This window comes from Molothrus aeneus, unplaced genomic scaffold, assembly GCF_037042795.1.
Source record: "Molothrus aeneus isolate 106 unplaced genomic scaffold, BPBGC_Maene_1.0 scaffold_36, whole genome shotgun sequence".
In the NCBI taxonomy this organism is placed as follows: Eukaryota; Metazoa; Chordata; class Aves; order Passeriformes; family Icteridae; genus Molothrus; species Molothrus aeneus.
Window position 1 is genome coordinate 654,161 of NW_027099027.1, and position 21,168 is coordinate 675,328.

A 21,168-nucleotide genomic window follows, 5' to 3' on the forward strand; every position below is an offset into this window, starting at 1 on the left:
GAGGCAAACTGGGCAAACTGGGGGCAAATCACAAAGCTAAGGATGCAGCAGAAAATGGAGCTGAAAGAGTTATTTTAATATTCACTCCAAACGAGGAAAAACTGGAAATTCCAAAGTTTAGGGAAGCCGAGAAAAAAGAATTAAACAAGATAGGAAATGAACAAGATAAATCAGGGAAATAGAAACTTCTACATGGAAGACAATTACTTAATAAAATGTGCTTACTAGGAAAATATTAGAAGACGTGCATCAGAAACCCCACTGGCGTACTCAAGCTTTGTGTGATCATTTTTTAAGGAATTTTGGGTGCACTGGGATTTTTGGTGTAGCAAAGCAAGTAACTGAAAGATGCTTAATTTGCCAAAGGATAAATAAAAAGGTGATGAGAAAAACAACATTAGGAGGTCATGAGTTAGCTCGTCGACCATTTCAAAATATCCAAGCAGAAGTTTAGATTTGTTAGGTTCTGGATTTATTTGTAAAAAAACCCATTTAATCTAGAAGAAAGAGAATATGCCATATGTTAGACAGGAGATTTTAGGAGAATAAAAATCTTTGAAGTATCAGAAACACCCGAGGAAAAAACCAAGAAAATAAAAAGGGGAAATGAAAGGGAGGGGAACAAGAGGAAAAGTCAGAAAGAGAGTGGGATCCTCTGCAGCTCTTGCCCCCTCCGTTCGCGGCCGAGGCGCTGTCCCGGGTCCCGGCTCGCTGCCCGCCTCAGCTCCGCCTGCCCCGGTTTCCATCCCAGGTGCGGGCTCACTGCCCAGGGCAGCTCCACCTGCCCCGGCGCTGGCGGTGAATTTGTGCGCCCTGGCCCCACTGCCCGGCCCGCGGCCGCTCTGCCGGCCATGCTGGGGAAGATGGGGGTTGCTCTGTCCTGCCGCGTGGGCCGAGGTCACCGCGCCGACCGCACCGAGGGCGGGTCCCAGCCATCCCATCCCCGGCTGCCCTGCCCGTGCCAGCTGCGCTGGGCACCGCCGCTGCTGCCGGGGTCTCCCACCTGCCTTTGCTCTGCTGGGAGCTGCCGGATCAGCCGCCATAAGCCATGTGGGGGCTGCCCACGCTCCGGCTCGGCCTCCACGGGAAGATCCCCCTCTGGCGATTCCGGCAGCAGACCCTGCCCACACTCCGACCGAGCCTCGGCGGGATATCCTCCCCTGACCCCTCCTGCTCTGAGTTACGTCCCCTTGGTAACCACAGCTCCTGCTGTTCAGGGAAAACCCCTCTCTCTACAGGAAGCACCTTATCAAAACACTAGGAGCTCAGTTAAAAGGCAGCCCTCTCCAAATTCTTTCTCAAAACACGGGAGAAAGGCTACCGAAGGTAAAAAAGTGAAAGAGTTAGATGAAGGGATTGCTCTATTGCCGTTAAGAGAGGTTCCCATGGCAGGGATGCGCTGCCCCGCCCCGCGGGAGCCACCGGCGCCCCTGCCGGCCGTGCCCGGAACTGCACCCAAGGGGAAAGCGCCGCAGCCGAAAGGCCGGGACCGGCTCCGGGCTCTGTTTGTTGTCACTGCCGGAGCTGTTTATACACACTACTATTATTATATTATACACACTAGTAAAGAACCGTTATTCCTAATCCCATATCTTTGCCTGAGAGCCCCTTGATTTCACTATCCTAAAAATTAAGAGGGAGGGGTTTGCATTCTCCATTCCAAGAGAGGCTTTTTCTGCCTTCCCAAGCAGACACCTGTCTTGTAAAGCAAGACAAGCACCCACAGGCACTGAGGGGGGCTGCAGGAGGGGCAGAAGAAGGCCCTGCAGCACTTGGGCACAAAGGCCCAGCAGGTGAATGCAAGAAGGGAGCAGCAAAAGGCCAAGCTGAAGGCAAAGGCCAGGGCAGAGCTCCTACAGCCCCTGAGGGATCAGCCCCAGGGCCCAAGGGGGCCCCGGCACCCAGGGCACGGGCTCGGCCACAAGCACCCAGCAGAGGCATTGCCCTCCTCGGCAGGGCACAGCCCACCCAAACAGCCCCTGGCAAGGAATCAGGGCTCCAGCTGCAGGGCACAAGGACACTGCAAGCAGAGACAGCAGCACCCTCAGGACCAGCAAGTCCACCCCGTGATGGACATGGATTGGCAGGGCTGTCACAGCTCCCATCACACCAGGGACCCTCCACACTGGAGCCCTTGAGAACATTCAGGTGGGTCTGCATTGAGAGGAGGCATTTCCTGATGGACACAGGGGCCTCTCAATCTGCTCTGAATCTTAGACCTAAAGGGGAAAATAGTAAAGGAATATTTTAATTTTTAATGGAATGAGTGGGAAAGATGAGCAGGTATGATTTGTTCAACCACTATTAGAAGCTGTGGGGGATAGGTTTGAAATAAATGAATTTCTTTTTCTTCCTCCTGTGATTGTAATTAACTAGGAAGGAGTTTGAGAGCTGGATTTTAATACTGTAAAAAGGGATACAGAGGCTAGTTCTGTTGTACCTCTGTGTCAAAAGTCTGACAAGGCCTATGCTGAAGTGAACCCAGAAGTGTGGGCAGCCCCAGGGAAATACAGAAAATTAGATATGGAGCCTCTACAAATTAAAGCAACCAGGACAGGCAATACCCTGTTCCAAGAGAGGGAAGGAAGGGCTCACAGCCTGGTACTGAGTCCCTGTTAAAGGCAGGGCTTTTGGAGCCAAGGATGTCTCCCTACAACACTCCTATCTTGCCAGTCAACAAACCGGATGGATGGACACAAGGAGGAAACACAGAATTTTCAAGTGTTAAAATTAAGATTAACTGAGGCGAGTGGCCTGGCCCTTCCAGACAGGGCAAAACAATTTGAATTATAGGTGGACATTAAACAGGGTCTTGCCAAAGGAATTCTTGTGCTAAAATGTTTAACCCAGTGGCCAGAGAGCAGCCTCATTGTCTGCAGAATTGTGCAGCCACAGCTTCCGTGGGAGCAGAGGCTGAAAACTGATGACAACAGGAGGATCTCCTAGAGTTCAAGTCTGGCATCAAGTTAAAGCTTTGACAACCAAAAGAGCCTCTAAATGGATGAGCAGGGCTCGGTTATTACAGTATGAAACTTGTTCAATGGCACAGGAGGATTCAGAACTGAGGACAGGGCAAGGGTTTAACCCAGCCTCCTGTTTGAACAGCCTGGAGAGGGGCTGGCAAGGAACCCAGGACTGCACTCAAGGGACAGAGCTCCCGAGCCAGGCTGGGAGAGATTGATGGGACATTCCCTGGCCTGAGGGAGACAATGTGTTTGTGGATGGCTCTGCAAGGGCAGCAGAAGGGAAAAGAGCTACAAGACAGGCTGTTATTAAGGAGGGGGAATCAGACAAAGCGCAGGTCACCGGCCCATGCTCAGCTCAACCCGCGGAGCTGTGGGTGCTTGTAAGAGCCTGGCACTGAAATGCCCTGAGCAGGAAGGCTTCAAAATCTTCTGGTGACACCATGGCACCTAACAGGGGGCAAAAGCAATTCTGACTGCTTCAGCAAGCACTGGATCACTTATTAACCTATTGCTAAAACAAATAATTCAAAGATAATGGATTGTGGAAGCAATAGATTCAGATGGGGAACTCATTTTACAGGAAAGACCCTTCAGGGGGTTATGGCAGCTTTAGGAATACAATGGGACCTCCATAACCCCTGGCAAGCCCAGAGCTCGGGTTGGGTAGAAAGAATGAATGGGGAAATAAAGAAACACCTTTGGAAGCCGGAGATAGAAACCAAGATGCCATGGGTACAGCTTTTGCCATTGGCTTTGGCAAGAAAAAGAGCCAGACCCAAGGCAGATATTCAATTATCTCCCTTGGAATTCATGTCTGGAATTCCTTACCTGGGCAATTCTCCACCTAGTGCAGGGTGGAAATAAGGGATGTAAATGTAAGGCAGGCTGTAGCCAGAATCCTGTCTCCTGTGGAATCTCTCCCCCAGGAAGCTGGGCTGGCACAGAGCCTGCCCTGGGACTTTGCTGTTGCCAACACCCAGCCAGGACATCGGCTCCTGCCTAAGGAGTGCAAAGCAGCACCACTGGTGGCCAAGGGGCCCACGCCAAGTGTCCCTGAGGCCAGAAACAGCCGCCAGCACAGCTGAGCACGGGGGGACCCCTCAGCCTGGCCTCAGGGGCTCTGAAGCCCCGGAGATTTGCACTTCCCGCCTGCAGCAGGACCATGGGAGCCGCCCCCGAGCCTGCCCTGAAGGCAACGCAGCAGCAGCCAGGGCTCCACAGCGGCCAAGCCCCTGGGCCTGCCCACAGATCCTCTGCTCAAACCCTCGGGAATCCTGGCCACCCTCCTCTGGCACCTCCAGCCACTGCGGCCAAGCCTCGCTGCCACTGCTGCAGCTCCAGCGCTGGCTGGGCCTGCACTGCCACAGCTGCTGGGGAGCACCACGGCACAATTCCACTCTGGGGCTCACTCACACCCACACTCTGGGCTGACTGCAACTGCATTGCTGCAAAATGCACCCATTCTGCTTCTTTTAAATCTTATTTCTCTGCTCAGAAAGGTTTCTCTACTCAAAGGTTTGCCTTTGGGAAAGAAATTTTAAAGGTTTTATTTAAGGGGTTCCCAGTCTCTTCGGATGTTAAACTCATCTCCACCACTCAATGGAGACGAGTTTAACATCCGAACAGACTGGGAATAGCCCAAAAGACACCCACAGAGATAACGACCAGCAACAAAACATCAACGCCCCGCAGCAAACAGCAACCAACAGCTGCCCCAGACACTGCCCCCGGCACAGCTGGAGACACCTGGTCTGGAAAAGGCTGAGAAGGAAATCCAGGAGTGTGGACGGAATTCACATCAGAGGGAAAGAAATCCGAGTCTAATAGGAAACCAAATACTAAAAACTTACACGACTTGGAAGCAATGAACATTAAAGCAGTGGATTTAGATTGGTTCAGACTACGTAAAGTTTAGGAAAAATCGAGTAAAACTGACATGTCATGGAATGATTTTTTCTGCTCAGCCGGGCTATGTGTGGATGAAAGTATTTCTGTTGCCCATCCTGGCCAGAACCAAGTAATGCCTTGACTCTCTCACACTAAAGAGATTCTTGGAGAGTTTTTGTTTTCCCTACAGTTTCAGTGATAAGATTACAACATGAGAAACATTTTTTATAATAATCCCACTTTATATTGTCAGGTAGGTTTGGGACAGAAGGGTGAGAATCAATTTTTGGTCTGGGTTTTTCCATGTTCGCCTTTATGTTGCATTTTGCAAAATTGAAGAGCTTTAACCGTGATACTTTTAACTCTTAAATAGTTAATACTTTTTTTAAAAAAAGCAGATTCCGGGGGGCCATATGTGACTCACCAGATGGCAGCCCTGGAAGAGAAGCTTTGGTTCTAGTCAGCCAGGAGAGGAGCTTTAGAAATGCAAATGAACCCTGCTGGGCAAAGCCTGGACAATGTACCTGGGTCTCTTGCCTGGGGCAGGAATTGGGCTGATTCCCCCTGCCCCTCACCCCGAGCTCTGCCTGCTTGCACTGATGGAATTTGCACATCTCAAGGCAGAGCCCGGGGTGAGGATATCTGACCCTGCAACAGAAACGGGTGAAGCTGCAAAGGGAAACAGCAAATGGAGAATGTTGGGAAAACTTCACTATAAATAAATGGGGGGGAATCATCCCTCTGCCCACTCCAACGTGTGCTGTCACTGTCTATGTTATATAGGGTGGATTAGAGCACTGAGATGTTCTTGCTACCACAAGTTCCAGGAAATCAGTTGGGAATCCAAGTATTTGATGATTTAATTAGAGAAAAATGGTCAATTGATGCAGCCCTGGCTGGAGAGAGCGGCCAAAAATGGGGAGAAGATGAACGGCCAGCAGAACAAATCCTACAACACCATGGACCAGCCCCTGGGAACCCAAACCAATTCATATCAGGAGCCACAGAACCCATTTCTCATTTCAATGGCACCATTAGATTACAAGCTGCCCTCGGAATAACCACCCAGACAGCTCCAGCTCCTGACCTTCCTGCTGAGCAATCCACTGAAATGAGGAACACAACATTTCACCATGGGATGGGATCAGATCATCTGTTAGCAGAGAAAAGAGGAGTTTGTGGAAAATCAAATGACACAAACTGGTCTTGGCAAATAGATGACAAAGCAAAAGTGGTGAAACAGATAACAAAGGAAACAAAAAAGCAGCTCATGTACCAGTCCAAACGTGGAAAGGATGGGAATGGGACATGGTTTTGTGGTTCCCTGGCAGACCATGGGTTAAACGAATGCTGCTTCTGCTCTGATGTGCTACAGCACCTCTCACCTTTTTACCATGCTCCACACCTTGAGAGTGCAGCTCATTCAGCAGCTGAGCGAGGGGCCAGGGGCTTGTAGATAAGGAAGTACCGGGCGAAACCACCAGCTTCAATAAATGTTATTAATTAACATGGACTGCTGCTCGCAGAAAGTCCCGCTACATTCCTGAACGTCGAGAACAAAAAAAGACTTAACAGAGCCGTGAATATCGGCTGTTCTACAAAAGTAGGGGTGCACATTAACGAGGTGCAGTTGGCAGATCGGGAGGTCTGAACCTTCCAAGTACCTCAGGCAGTGGGCAAAGGGAGAGGGAGATGAGCCGGGAAAATGAGGATAAAAAGGAGGCTGCGAACTACAACAATGGCAGAGAGCGCACGGCAAATGCGCCACGGCCTCTCCCTCTGCTCAGCAATAAAGTCACTTGTACAGGACTCCTCTGTCTCCTCGGGGCACAGAAACCTCCGGCCACGTGAATTTCCCCGCACAGCCGCGGGCACGGGGCAGCCGCCTCTGTCCCAGCCACAGGAACCGGGCCGAGCCAGCGCTGCTCCGGCAGCGGCTCCTGCCGAGGCAGCGGCCGCAAGGAGACCGCGGGCAGCCGCTCCCGCAGCGCCCTCACGGCAGCGGCACCACGGGCCGGACACGGCACAAGGAACCCGCCTGAGCCCCCTGCCGCCCCCGAGGCCCGCAGCGAGCCCCGAGCCCCCGCACAACCCAGCGCGGCTCCCACCTGCGCTGCGGCCGCCTCCCAGCTCCGCCGCCGCCTCACCGGTGGGTCCCGGTCACTCCCAGTATGGTCCAAATCACTCCCGGTAGGATCCCATTTGCCCCCGACACGGTCCCAGCGGCTCCCAGTCATGCCCTGTATGGTTCCTTTCACTCTCAGTCCCTCTCAGTAAGAGCCCAGTGTGGCCCCAGTCACTTCCAGTATGAGCCCGGTCACACCTTACCCGATGCCATTTGCCCCCGCTGTGGTCCCAGTTGCTCCCAGTATAAGTCCAGTCACCTCCAGTTTGATCCCAGTTACTCCCAGACACTCCCAGTACGATGCCAGTGTCCTAGGGTGACGTTATGATGCTTGTATCCCCATTCATGTGTTCTGTGAATGTTGGATATTATGTTCTGTACCTTTAAGACCGGCTCTGAAGAGGGAAAGTTTTGTTTTGGTTTTCTTATCAGCCTGGCGGGACACAGAGACTGCAGCTTTGGCTTTTGCTGCTTTTGCTTTTCGCTTTGCTCTCTCGCTCTTGCTTGCTTCGCTTCTGCTTGCTTTTGCTCATTAGCTAGTTTAGCTAAACTGTCCAATTTCTTCCTGGACTGTTTCTCCTTTCCTTTTTCTGACTGTTTCGAACCTGCTCCGGACCGGGACCTGGGAAACTCCAAAATCCTGCACCTTCTGGCCTGCAGCAGCATCCCCAGCGCCGGAGGGACTGAGAACAGAGTGACCACCCCCAAGAGAGACTTTCTGAATTTGTCATCTTTTTTCAGTGTTGCCATCCGGTATTGTTCATTTTGTGTGCTGGGGGGTGCTGTGCCTGTTAAATAAACAGGTTCTTTCCACTCCTCTCCGAGGAATCCTTCCCGAACCGGTTGGGGGGAGGGACCGTGTGGGTTTGCTTACTGGAGAGGCCCTCATTTGGAAATTCTCCTCCAAATTTGCCCTAAACCACGACAAAATCTTGGCGCCCAACGCTGGGCTCGAGAGAGTGAGTGGAAAAACCCTGTTTTGAGTGTATTTTGGTTGCCATTACTCTCTGTTTGTTTGAAGCAGTTAATAGCCATGCTTTTTGAATTCATGATGAGTGTTGGGGTGAAGGCTTGCATGTGCTTCTGGTCCCTAGGGTTTTTCGAGATTTTAATACCTCTGTGGTCCCTAGGTTTATTTTCCTATCCTGAAATAGTTCTAGTATTGTCCCTCATACGTAGTTTTTACAGTAGAGGGGCAGTGACCAGAATAGCTATCCTGCTGGGCTTGATGGCAATGATGTGCAAGAAGTTTATAAACATGTTGGGGTCTGCTCCAGGTATGAATGGTTCTTGGCTATGGTTATTCGTCCAGTTTGTTAGAGGAGGAGCAGCAGGGAATGAGGCTTTTCAGCCTTTGCTTTCCTTCTTCTCCTATGAATCGGTTGCATCAGTAGTAAAGGATGTTCAGTTTCCCCTGAATGTTAAAGAAACCATCTTTCTTGTATTCAATCTGGTAGCCTTCTTCTATACAGTCTGCTGTTTCTCCAGAATGAGGGCTGAGATTTCTAGACAGACTGATGAGGCCCCTGACTCAGGAGTAGACCCAGGCGTGGAACATCCTGAGGGGTGTGGGAAATGGGAGGATATGGGCCAAATCCTGAAGGAATTCTCTGACCCTATAGTCTGGGATTTTCCCCATAAACAAATTCAGAACCCAGCTGAGGTGGGGAAATATCTGAAAGAGAAATACCAGGATGAGCCTAAGGAGAGAAAGGTCATTGCAGTGAGCTGGGCCCTGGCATATGCTTATCGCACTCTGTTGGAGACTGTAGGACAGCAGACGGAGGCAGGGGGGCAGGGAGATAAATCAGCAGCTGTCCCAGTCACTCAGGCTGCAGCCAACACCCCAGGCTCAAAGCCAGCAGCCAAACCAGATAGTGAGCCTAAGCCAGCAGCTAAACCAATGGCTGCTGCTACCAGCACTAGAAGTGGGAAATGCACGGACAAGACCAATCGACCAGTGGATGATGATGATGATGATGATGATGCAGGAGAAGGAACCTCAATGCCTCCTGACATAAAATCAGGAGTCAAAGCAGCAGGTGCAAGACCAGATGCAAATATTGAGTCCTTTTCCCTCAAGGACCTTCGTGGCTTACGGAAGGATTACACCCGACGACCTGATGAATCCATAATCCGTTGGTTAGTCCGTCTCTGGGATGCTGCAGGCGAGGCTACAATTCTGGATGGCACGGAAGCGAGGCATTTGGGATCCCTGTCACAGGATCCTGTCATTGACCAAGGAATGATGAGGGGGGCAAACCCTCACAGCCTCTGGGCACGGGTCTTGGAAAGTGTTGCACAAAGATACCTGTGTGCAGATGATCTTTATATGCAACAGACACAGTGGAAGACCATAGAGCAAGGGATCCAACACCTGAGAGAGATGGCAGTGGCAGAGATTATCTTCTCAGATGATGTGACAACTAGGAACCCAGACCTGGTGCCATGCACATCTGTGATGTGACGGAAACTTGTGCAACTTGGGCCACACGAATATGCTTCTGCCCTAGCCATAATGAAGCGGGATGAGAGGGACGAGACTGTGCTGGATATGGCAAGGAAGCTCCGAGCATATGCAGATGCTGTACATGGCCCAACACATGCCAGAATTGCAGCGGTAGAAACACGTCTGCAGAACTTAGAGGATAAGATAGAAGAGAATCATAAGAAGCTCAGAGAGGAGATTAAAGAAGACCTTCTCCAAATCTCGGCAGTACAGATCAGAGGTTCTGGTATCCAAGGCAGACGTTCCCCAGATGGCCAGAGAAGGTACACCCCACGAACAGAGCTGTGGTTCTACCTGCGTGACTGTGGAGAAAACATGAGGAAGTGGGATGGAAAACCTACTGCTGTTCTGGCACGACGGGTGCGTGAATTGAAGGAAGCCACCAGGAAGAAAGCAGCTCCAGTTGCCCATAGCCGAACCACCAGGTATGATGCTGATGATGCCATGTCTGATCCCCTTGAAGGAACATCCAAGACATTTGCCCAGGGAAAGAAGGATAACCAGGCTTAGAGGGGCCCTGCCTCTAGCCAGGTAGAGGCCAGGGAAAATCGTGTTTTCTGGTCTGTGTGGATTCATTGGCCTGGCACATTGGAACCACAAGAGTATAAAGCTTTGGTTGATACTGGTGCTCAATGTACATTCATCCCATCGAGACATGTGGGGACAGAGTCTGTTTCTATTGCTGGTGTGACAGGAGGATCCCAGGATTTCACTTTGGTGGAAGCTGATGTGAGCCTGACTGGGAATGAGTGGAAGAAACATCCTATTGTGACTGGCCCAGAGGCCCCATGTTTTTTGGGCATAGACTACCTTCGAAGTGGGTATTTCAAAGACCCAAAAGGACTCAAGTGGGCATTTGGGATAGCTGCTGTAGAGACAGAGGGCATCCAGCAATTGAACACCTTGCCTGGGCTGTCTGAGAATCCATCTGCAGTAGGACGCCTGATGGGAGAACAGCAACAAGTGCCAATTGCCACCTCCATAGTGCATCGACGACAGTATAGAACCACTCGAGATGCTGTGATCCCCATCCATAAGATGATCCGAGAGCTGGAGAGCCAAGGGGTGGTCAGCAAGACCCACTCACCCTTCAACAGCCCCATTTGGCCTGTGCGAAAATCTGAAGGAGAATGGAGATTGACTGTGGACTACCGTGCATTGAATGAGGTGACTCCACCACTGAGCGCTGCCGTGCCAGACATATTAGAGCTCCAGTAGGAGCTTGAGTCCAAGGCAGCAAGGTGGTATGCCACTATAGACATTGCCAATGCATTTTTCTCCATTCCTCTGGCAGCAGAATGCAGGCCTCAGTTTGCCTTCACCTGGAGGGGCGTGCAGTACACCTGGAAGCGACTGCCCCAGGGATGGAAGCACAGTCCCACCATCTGCCATGGACTGATCCAGACTGCACTGGAAAGGGGTGAGGCTCCAGAACATCTGCAGTATATTGATAACATCCTTGTGTGGGGAAGACAGCAGCAGAAGCGTTTGAGAAAGCGGAGAAAATCATCCAGATTCTCCTAAAAGCTGGCTTTGCCATCAAGAAGAGCAAAGTCAAGGGACCTGCTCAAGAGATCCAGTTTCTGGGAGTGAAGTAGCAAGACGGACAGCGTCAGATTCCTACAGACGTCATCAACAAGATCACAGCAATGTCTCCACCCACCAATAAGAAAGAGACACAAGCTTTCCTGGGTGCCATAGGCTTTTGGAGGATGCACACTCCTGAGTACAGTCAGATTGTGAGCCCTCTCTACCTGGTCACCTGCAAGAAGAACATTTTCCACTGGGGCCCGGAGCAGCAACAAGCCTTTGCCCAGATCAAGCAGGAGATTGCTCATGCAGTTGCCCTTGGCCCAGTCAGGATGGGACCAGAGGTGAAGAACATGCTCTATTCTGCAGCCGGGAACCATGGCTTGTCCTGGAGCCTTTGGCAGAAGGTGCCTGGGGAGACTCGGGGTCGACCACTGGGATTCTGGAGCTGAAGTTACAGAGGCTTTGAGGCCAACTGCACTCCCACAGAGAAGGAAATCTTGGTTGCCTATGAAGGAGTCCAGGCTGCCTCAGAGGTGATTGGTACAGAAGCACAACTCCTCCTGGCACCCCGACTACCGGTGCTGGGGTGGATGTTCAAAGCAAAGGTTCCCTCTATGCACCATGCCACCAGTGCTACATGGAGTAAATGGATTGCTGTTATCACACAGCGCGCCCATCTTGGAAACCTGAATCACCCTGGGATTCTGGAAATAATAACAAACTGGCCAGAAGGTGAAAACTTTGGTCTCACTGATGAAGGGGAACAAGAAGTGACACAGGCTGAAGAAGCCCCACCATACAACCAACTGCCAGCAGAAGATACACGATATGCTCTTTTTACTGATGGTTCTTGCCGCACTGTGGGAATGAACCGGAAGTGGAAAGCAGCCGTATGGAGCCCCACACGACAGGTTGCACAAGCTACCGAAGGAGAAGGTGGATCAAGTCAACTTGCAGAACTCAAAGCCGTTCAACTGACCCTGGACATTGCTGAGAGAGAGAAGTGGCCAAAGCTCTACCTCTACACTGATTCATGGATGGTAGCCAATGCTCTGCGGGGATGGCTGGAGAGGTGGAAAGAGGCCAACTGGCCGCGTAGGGGAAAGCCAATCTGGTCTGCTAATGACTGGAAAGATATTGCTACCAGGGTAGATAAGCTGCCTGTGAAAGTCCACCATGTAGTTGCCCATGTTCCCAAGAGTCAGGCTAATGAGGAACACTGAAACAACGAGCAGGTAGATCAGGCAGCAAAAATAGAGGTGTCAAAGATAGACTTAGATTGGCAACACAAGGGGGAGTTGTTCCTAGCTCGATGGGCCCATGATGCCTCAGGCAATCAGGGCAGGGATGCCACCTATAAGTGGCTACAAGACTGTCGCAGACAGCTTTTCATTAAAAATCCATCTTTAGAATTTTTTCTTTCTGAGAAGCTGAGAGGCCTCAGAAACAAAATGTAAACAATGGTTATCTGCTGCTGTGGAACGCAACAGGTGGATCCGTGATTGGTCTCGTGTGGATGTTTGGAATAAGTGACCAGTCACGGCAGTCTCTGTCCGAGCCACAGACCTTTGTTTTCATTCTTTTCCTTTCTATTCTTAGCTTAGCTAGCCTTCTGAGATGAAACTTTTCCTTCTATTCTTTTTAGTATAGTTTTAATGTAATATCTATCATAAAATAATAAATCAAGCCTTCTGAACATGGAGTCAACATTCTCGTCTCTTCCCTCACCTGAAAACCCCTGTGACCACGGTCACAGATGGTGACCCTGAGTGACTGAGGGAGATTCATCACTTGGTGAGAGCCCAGAGGAGCTGCTACACTGGGTAAACCCCAAGTGTGTGGCATTGATGGTCACCTCACAAGTGACCACAGAAGTGGATTCTAGCCAGGAGCTGAAGAACTGAAGATCCGGATTTGGACAGGGTTCACAGCAAGGCTGACCACAAAGGGAACCTTCTGAAAAGCCTCCAGAAAAGATGTCCGGAAAGCCTAGCAGCACCATGCAGCTGGCCAGAGAGTGCTGGACACTGTCACAAGGTTCTGTTAGCTTTTCCCCTCCTGAAAATGCTGCCCTTCGCAGATTGTGGCTGCAAATGTGGGGGAGGGTCCCCACAGAGGCAGAGGTTCATTTCTCCCCTTCAGAGGAGAAACTTATTGCCCTCTGACAAAAATAGGGTGAAGAGGACAGAATTCCTATGGTAGAGAGACATTTCTATGCGTTTTTTTGATGGGCAAAGCTCTATGGGTTTTTTATGAATGTGCTCTATGCCCTTGATATGTTCATATGGGAATGCATGGAATCCATTTTTGAAGCCGCCTTGGACCGTGGACTGTGGTACCCCAGGATTTATCCCGGGTTCAGGACGCTCTTCCTGGTCTTGAAACGGAGAGCAGCGTCCTTTCAGTGGATTGCTGATTGCAGGGGGCAAGCCCCATTCCCCCCAGTTCTCACGGGAGAAGACCCTTTGGAGGGGGACGATCTGCTGCTTCCCAGCCCCGCTGACTCGCAGCGGGGGGTGAGATTTTGCCTGCAGCCAAAGTTGTTTTTTTCCCTGCGTCTTTGGAGCATGCTCGGACGGAGCCATTTTTCCCCCCCTCGTTACCCTCGGGGGGGTCTGAGTGGGCTGTGCCCCCCGCCCGGCCCCACAGGCACCGCCCCGCCCAGCCCATAGACCCTGCCCTGCTCAGCACCGCGGGTGGCACCGGTCCTCGGGGCCCCGCCTGCCGAGCCCGCAGGGCCACCCCAGCCCGCCCCGGGGGTGCGTGCGGCCCCTCCAGCCGGTGTCCCTCCAGCAGAGCCTGTGGGGTCTCCGGCTGCAGCGGCCCTGCCTGCGCCTGCGCGGCCGATCTCAGCAGCACCGCTTCCCGCGGCTGCGCCTGTGCTGCAAGGCAACGCACTCAGCGACGACAGCGACCGGCAAGCGGTGCCGCCCCCCCCGGCTGTTCCGCCACCTCCCGTGCGGACTCCGCCGGATTTTGCGATTGCGCTTCTGCGGCCGATCCCAGAGCCAGGGGCAGAAGCTGCTGCCGACCCCGTGCTGTCCCCGCCATCCCCTCCCGCAGGGACAGAGCTCGCGCCTGTGCTGCCACTCCCGGAGCTGAGCGACACAACAGCAGCATTGTCCCGTGCACCCCTGCTGCCCCCACCGGCCGCCCTGGCGGTTCTGCCGCCTTTGGGGACTTTGTCCTCTGTGTCTGCGTCAGAGGCTGTCCTGGAACCGGTGGCATGTCCAAGCTCGGACCGTCCTGAGCCGTTTGCCCCCTGCGAGAGCGGCTGCGGCGGCCGGCCTCTCCTGTGGAGGAGGCGTAGCTCGGTAGCTGAGTGCAGGCGCAGCCCGACTGCCTGCTTTCAAACTCAGCGTTTTTGGCAGGTTGGTGGGTGTTCGGTCGGTGGTTCCCCCCTTGCGGGTTCCAGGGGTGCCTGCCGTCGCCCGTGCATCCCAGTGGCCAGGGGGAGGTGGCTCCCGAAAGTTCTGCCTCTGGTCCCCAGACTGGGAGGCAGATGGAAGGAACACCTTTTGCATTTGCATTGCAGAGGCAGAGGGAACAGCGGAAAGCGACCATCGCTCGCTTGCTGTGGGGACAAAACATCCCCAGATCCGAGATGATGATTCTCGGGACAGCTTCTCTTCCCCCACTGCTGGTATGGGCCAGTGGTTCGGGGAGGAGGAAGCGTTTGGTCACTCATTCTGCCATTGCATTGGCAGCAGGGTGCAGGTTTGTGAGAACACAGACCCCACCTGGCGGGCTGGGCCTGGGCTGCTTGGCTCAGTTCCCCGGGCCAGGGCCACCGCCCAGCCGGCTCTTGGGCTTGGGGCCTTTGCTTGCCCCATCAGGTCCTGGGCCACCGTTTTGTGGGCCAGGTCTGGGGTTCCTGATCCTTCCAAGAGGGCCAGGGCTCCCCAGGGCCTCTCAGGCTCTCTGCTGCTGCTGCTCTTTCCGAAGGAAAAAAAATAAAATTAAATAAAAAGAATTGAAAGAGCTAGTAGCAGCTCAAAAGCACTGAAGAGTCAAAAATTAGCTTCAGCCCAAGTGGTTCAATAAAGTGGCCAAGACATTCCTGAAATTTTCTCAAAATTGTTTGATGACTGTCAATGGATTTCTGATAACTATTGATGGATTCTCTCTAGCAATTTGTTGTTTCAGGATTCTGCAACCTGTTTCAGGACCAAAAGGGACTTTCAGAGATGTCAAAGAGGAACGTCTTCAGTCAATGGAGTTTTTCTGAAACTCAGCTGTTCAGACTTGAACTTTCTTTGCATTGTTTTTGCATTTTCTTATATTGTAAGATTGTTTTAGTGATATGATAGAATTTTATGTTCTACAGGTGAAGAATTTCCTTGATCATTCCACATCAGCACTTGATTGAGGCTTTGATTGGCAACAGATAACCTGTCAAGTGTTTGTTCTTTCTTCTGCATGAGTCGAGCAGAAAGAATTACAAACACTTTTTTTTTAATTTAACTAAAATAAAAAAAAAGGTGACATGTCGCTGACATCTATTTATGAAAAATCCTTTCCTTAGGATTTTTTCTCCTGAAAAGCTGAGAGGCCTCAGGAACAAAATGTAAACAATGCTTATCTGCTGCTGTGGAGTTTTGAAGAGCTGCAAGTGGCCAATCTGCCTGCAACAAGCACCATTCCACGGGCTCTTGTCACCTTTCCCGACACGGCTGCTGCAGCTCATGGAGGGTAAAGCCCTGGAGGCTCCTTATGGGCGGTTATGGACGATTGCAGGCAGCGCCTCCATGCCCTGGATCAGCGGTGCCCACTCCTGGGAACCCCCACGTGTTCCAGTTTCTGTGAAGCTGCCTGTGAAAAACACATTCACTCTCCTGTGAAAATGTACAAAGTTTTATAAGGGACAATGGGAGACCAGGACCATGGAGCAAAGGTTATTACGGCCGGGTGCCTCTTGGCACTCAGCCAGGAGCACCCTGTTACCTTCGGGGATCCCCTGAAATACCTTTCCCCTTACATCAGCCTGGTGCATATTCATAGACCCTCATGCATATCCATAAACTACTTTACATATTCCAGGAATGATTTTACATGGCCCCTCCCTGGGTCTGCCTTTTCAGAGCATGTGTGTTTCTTGGCTGTGGTTTTGGCTCCTTCTCTTTATCACCTCCAGTTTTTGGGCCTTGGTGCACTCTGCCTTCAGACGGGGAGTGCTGATAGTTGGCAGATCTGTACAGGTGTCCTCATCCTGGGTGCATTGGATGTTATCCCACCCAAGCAGGCACTTTAGCACAAGCAGCCTTTTAACAAGCTTAATTAATGACAGAAATAAAAACTATAGAACAAAGTTACTTTCAGAAACAGTCCCAGCCCATATTTGAGCCCAGTCCGTGTGGTCCCAGTCCATAGGATCACAGTCCATACAGTCCCAGTCCATACAGTCCCAGTCCATATTTGATCCCAGTCTGTGTGGTCCTGATCCATATGGTCCCAGTCCCTGGGATCCCAGTCCAAGTGATCCCAGTGTGTGTGGTCCCAGTCCATAGGATTCCAGTCCATTCAGTCCCAGTCCATATTTGATCCCACTCCAGGCTATTCCAGTCTGGAGGGTTCTGATCCACAGGATCCCCATCGACATGATCCCAGTCCAGGTGATCCCAGCCCATATTTGATCCCAGTCCAGGTGATCCCAGTCTGTGTGGTCCTGATCCATATGGTCTCACTTTGTGGAGTCCCAACCCATAGGATCCCAGTCCATATTTGATCCCAGCCCATATTTGATCCCAGTCTGTGGGGTCCTGCACACACTCCCAGGGTCTGGAATTCCAGTTCCCAGCCAGGAAAAAATGTTCCTACCCTTGAACTTCCTTCCTATCATCTTAAAAAAATTAGAATGACATTATAAATAAATAAATAATAATTAGAATAAATAATTAGAATGAAAATGAAATATAGTAATTTCAACTCTTACTTACAATACTCCAATAATGATTCAAGCCAAAAAACAAGAACTATAACATTACCAATAAATATAAATAAATACCAACCTTTGAAAGTTTTAACTCGATGGCTAATATACTTGAGATAAAAAATATCTAAAAAACTAACATACAATCTAACACACCTTAGTAAAAATTCATATTACAAATATACTAAACACAAAACCAAACACCACTATAATTTCTCAGACATTTTAACCAAACAATTAAACATTAATAATATCCTTAGGTACTCCTAAAAAATTAAAACTATTTTTAAAAATTTAATTGTGTGTGGGTGGTTTTATGTTGATATTGGTTTTTGGATTGTTTGCGTTAGATGATTTAAAAAAGGAATTGAATCAGCTGAGAAGGTGGCACTCTGCAAACAGAACTGACTGAAAATGGACGGGACAGAATCAGTAACTCAGAAAGTTTTATTTGCTATCAAATACATCCCACACACCCAGCCCCACACAATCCCCATCCCACTGCTCCAAATTGAGATCCCACTTCTCCCAGTCTTCTCCCAACTCAATTTCACTCTGGCAGCTGTGGAACGGAGTGAGTTTGGCCTGAGACCGAGTTTTTGTGAGGAGGGAACAAGCAATCTGAGGTGGAATTGAGCCTTTTTGGATTAAAATTCAGGTATTTTCAGTGGGATTTGAATGGTTTTGAGGTGACAGATCGATCACTCCTGACCCATTGGTGTTGGGTCAAGTGAGAGCTGCTGGAGAAGCTCTTCCCACACCGGGGACACTCGTAGGGCCTCTCCCCAGTGTGGATCTTTTGGTGGCAGATCAGGTGGGAATGGCGGCAGAAGCTCTTCCCACACTCCCCACACTCATGGGGCCGTTCCCCATCATGGATCCTCTGGTGCCCATCAGGTCACAGCTCCGCCTGAAGCTCTTCCCACACTCAGAACACTCATAGGGCTTCTGACCATGTGGATCCTTTGGTGCACGATAAGGCTGGAGCTCCTCCTGAAGCTCTTCCCACACTCCCCACACTCGTAGGGCCGTTCCCCAGTGTGGGTCCTCTGGTGCCTGATCAGGTGGCAGTTCCACCTGAAGCTCTTCCCACACTCCACGCACGTGTGGGGCTTCTCCCCATCATGGAGCTGCTCATGGAGCACCAGCTCCGAGCTCTGGCTCCATCTCCGGCCGCCTTCCCGGCCCAGGCTGCCTCTTTCCCCCTCACATCCCCGCCATCTGCGTTTGCAGCCCCTCCTCGTGCGGCATCTCCGGGGCTTTTCCTCCCCGTTGGCTTCCTGCACCGTGGAGCCGCTCAAAACGGCCTCTGCCACCAGGTTCTGCCGCGGGCATTTGTCCTCCCTGCTCTCCATGCTCAGCTCCTGCTCTGGGCGAGGAAGGACAAGGACAGCATGGGATTTGCCTCCGTGCCACAGGCAAGGGCATCGAGATCCCCCCAGGGCTGTGCTGCAGCCGGGGGCTGTGCTGGGCTGGGAGATGGAGCAGCACAGAGGGGAAAGGGGCACTGACTTCCTCCTCACCTGCCTCAGTGTCCCGGGGCATCTTCCTCTTCCTCGCAGCCTCCCAGGGCTTGGAAATGGGAAATCCTGGTTTGGGGAAAACAAGGGATGAGCACGGTGAAACTGAAGACCTAAGAAGAATTAAAAAAAAAAAAAAATAGGAAATAAAGAAGAAACAAGAAGCATAAGAAGGGTTTAGGCCAGAGAAGTGATCTTTCCAAAGCTGGGCAAGGAAAGCTTCTTGATTCTGCAGGATCTTAGACTTGTGGATGATAAATGCATTTTTGTTTGGTTCAATTCTGACTTTTGCTTTCAGCATGTGATGATTTTTAACCCAAAATATGCCAGAAACTGAGCTGCACTTTTGCTATCCTGCACAGGCTCCCCCCAAATCCTCTCTACAGCATCACTCTGAGCTCTCAGTAGTGCTGTTTTAGGCATAGAAACATTTGGTGTGTGCAGGTGCTGACAAAAACAGTGGGGAAGTCACAGGCTAGGCTCCAACAACTTGAAAGCTCTGTTTTACAGTGATCACAGTGACCTTCCATGGGAGAGAGAGAGGAGGTTTGAACCTCTTCAAAACATCCACTCCAACTGCAGCTTCCCAAAGAGGAAGATCTTCCCTGGGAGACTCGCACAGGGTGAAACACTCTCGCTGCAGCTGAGGGCAGAGGTTGTGTTTAAACAGGAGGGTGAGGAGCAGGCTCACTCCCTCTGTGGCTGGTCCTGGCTGAGAATCCCCCTTGCTGCTCTTTCTGTGGAGAGCAGCTCAGTTAATCCGTGCCAGCTTCTTCTCCTCCTGCCCACTGTTGTCTGGGGACTGCCAACCCCCCGTCCCTGCTTGACACGTTTGGAGTAAGGCTGGGTGTGGACGTGTTCATGGAATCACAGAATCCCCAAATGGTTCAGGCTGGAAAGGATCTTAAAGCTCATCCAGTCCCACCCCCTGCCACAGGACACCTTCCAGCATCCCAGATTGCTCCAAGCCCATCCAGCCTGGCATGGAACATTTCCAGGGATGGGGCAGCCACAACATCCACACCCACAAATATTAATGAATGTTGGACTTGAGCCAGCACCTAAATCCATTCCTCCTTTGTTAATCTGATCCTAAGATGCATTATGATCCAGGGGAATCAAGGAGTTCTCAATGCCTACCCTTGTATCTCTGTTCTTGGAGTCATGTCACTGAGAAATTCAGTGTTTGCTTAAAAACTTTTCTCAGATAAGGTGTGAAGCCTGAGATCACTTTCAAGACTCAAAATTTTGCTCTCAAGAAAATTAGCTTTTAAAAAATGCCGTGGTTTGAGCCAGTGTCACAGTTTCAGGGAGTTTCAGGTGAGGAGTCCACAGCCCCATCAGTGCCAAGCCTTCCCTTCTAAGAACATCTTCCCCCCCTTTTCCTCCTTTCCCACCTTAAAGAAGAAGCTGAGGAAGCTGGAGCCAGTGCTGCTGTTGCCATCACTGCTTCTGGAATTTCCTTGGCAAGTGTGGCTTTTCTCCCATTTCTGTCCCTGCTGACTTCATCCTTTCAGCCCCTCTCCTACTTCTGGAGGTCTTGGTGGGCTCCATCCTCCAAAACCTCAACTGGCCTTTTAGGAAATCTAACATTTCTTCCTGTGAGTCCTCCGTTGAAAGCTTGTGGCCATTGCACCTTTCAGTGAGGCCAAAAACCTCAATTTATATCACTTCAACTTATTTCTGACTCCCACAATTAGTTAATCTTGCGTTGATGACTGCCCATTCTGAATCATGGGTCTGGTGCTGGGACACTCAGTGCATTCAGACCAAGGGGGCTCCTGACTTTCCTTAGTCTTTGGGTTTGGACTCTGTCCTGGTGCCGTTTTCATCAGATTTGGACCAGAGGGTGCTGGACACTGGAACAGACTCCCCAGGGAATGGTCACAGCCCCTGTGAATTCAAGGAATGTTTGGACAAGGCTCTCAGACCTGTGGTGGGATGTCCTGCGCAGGGCCACGAGTCAGACTCATGATCCCTGTGAGTCCCTTCCAGCTCAGGATATTCTTGGATTTGTTGGAGTCAGTCATGGATATGGACAAGACACCTCAGGGTGGATCCCTTTCTCTGCTCTCTGCTATTCTGCTCTTTCCTGGCAATCTCCAAGAAAATTGCTCTGCACTGATCTTTTTTTTATCAATTGCAGCAGCTTGCTGGGCTTTCTTCTAAATCTTCCAGATGTCTTTGATCAGCCATGCAAAACACTTTTCATTTTCTCCTGAACTTTGCTTTTCTCTTGAATAAAAAGTGCAGCCAGGCTTGCTTAAGAGGTTTTCTTGAGGCAGTACCACTTTCCTTTCTATCTTATGGACCGTGTTTTGCCTTTTAATTTCACCAACGTGACACCTTGGTTGGACAGGCCCAGGTGATTTCCTCATTTGGATCCAGTGGGGCTGGGATTTCCAGCCCTAAACTCCTTGGACTCTGGCACCAAAAATCGATCATAACATCACACAGCAGCTTCTCCCTTTTAAACTTTCTCTGAAATAACCAAAACAGCTCTTAAAATTCCTTTCGCTTACAGCTTACGCTGTGGCATGAGTGTCTCATATCTCGCGACCCCTCCTCGAGACCCCTCTTAGGACCCATCCGCACCCCACAGGTCCCCCCACAATGCCCCAGGACCCCTCCCCAGACCCCCCCAAACCCCCGGACCCCTCCCCAAAGCCCCCCCAGACCCACCCGGACCCTCCCCCGCC

At 51.0% G+C, this 21,168-nt stretch overlaps 1 protein-coding gene and 1 pseudogene across 1 annotated transcript in view; one reads left to right on the forward strand and one right to left on the reverse strand.

The window, feature by feature from the left end:
* Positions 1–21,168, reverse strand: part of LOC136570728 (uncharacterized) — a 2,607,743-nt pseudogene that overhangs the window by 632,394 nt on the left and 1,954,181 nt on the right.
* Positions 1–21,168, forward strand: part of LOC136570729 (uncharacterized) — a 2,347,277-nt gene that overhangs the window by 520,149 nt on the left and 1,805,960 nt on the right.